We start from the raw sequence: 897 nt of genomic DNA, 5'->3' as shown, positions 1-897 counted from the left end.
GCATCCAAACACGCTCTTAGGATTTAACTATTGACAGCATTAATTCATTAGACGGCCCAATTATAACAACAAACACCACGCCGTTTATTTAGTTAATGCATCATAATTCGCAACACGACTCAAAAGTTTCTACTACAATTCAATCATATCACTTGCCACATGCACTAAAATTACCCAACAATTACGGATTGAGCACTCTTAGATGGCTGTTAATTACTCACACAATTAAACAGTGATCAAGTATTTAATTGCAAGAAATAATCATATGCATAAGTGAACAGGAAATATATAAACACTTGCAAATTAAAGAACGTAGGGAAATCAATTCGATCTCACAGTTTTGTCGAACCAAAGCTTCGATTTAACCTCTGACTAGATGAAGAAATTAGCCACTCCTCATAGTTGAATTGCAGCCAAAAGTACTGGATTGCAAAGGCATTGCGTTTTTACTAGAAAGCAAGGAATAAAAGATGTTTTTCCCGTTGGGGAATATTGTCGAACACCTGGCGTGTGTCAGAGGCCAGTCCAGAGAAAGGAAACTAGAACTAAACTAAAAAGCTAAACTAGAGGTCCCCTTTCTTCTGTACGTCCTCCCCTTAAAAAGCCAAAAGTCAGATGACTCAAAGCTCTCTCTGGTGGTCCCCACACATGTGGACAAAGTCTCCAAAATTACTCCTTCTTCCAAGTCTCTCTACGTTGCTTTCTTTTAAGAGCCCAAATGACTTATAGCTTTGTGGTCCCCACCAATCCAAGGCCTAAGGATTGAAGCCCTTAGAAGTCTCCATATTCTCCATAAAGTCCCTCCTTTTTGGTAGTTTTCTGCTTCATTCCTGAAAATTATCCGATACCAATTGATTAAATATCACGCAACTTAACACAATATTCGTCAGGGATAGA

Source organism: Coffea eugenioides, chromosome 9 (genome assembly GCF_003713205.1).
Source record: "Coffea eugenioides isolate CCC68of chromosome 9, Ceug_1.0, whole genome shotgun sequence".
NCBI classification, from domain to species: domain Eukaryota; kingdom Viridiplantae; phylum Streptophyta; class Magnoliopsida; order Gentianales; family Rubiaceae; genus Coffea; species Coffea eugenioides.
Note: the sequence above shows the minus strand (reverse complement) of the source record.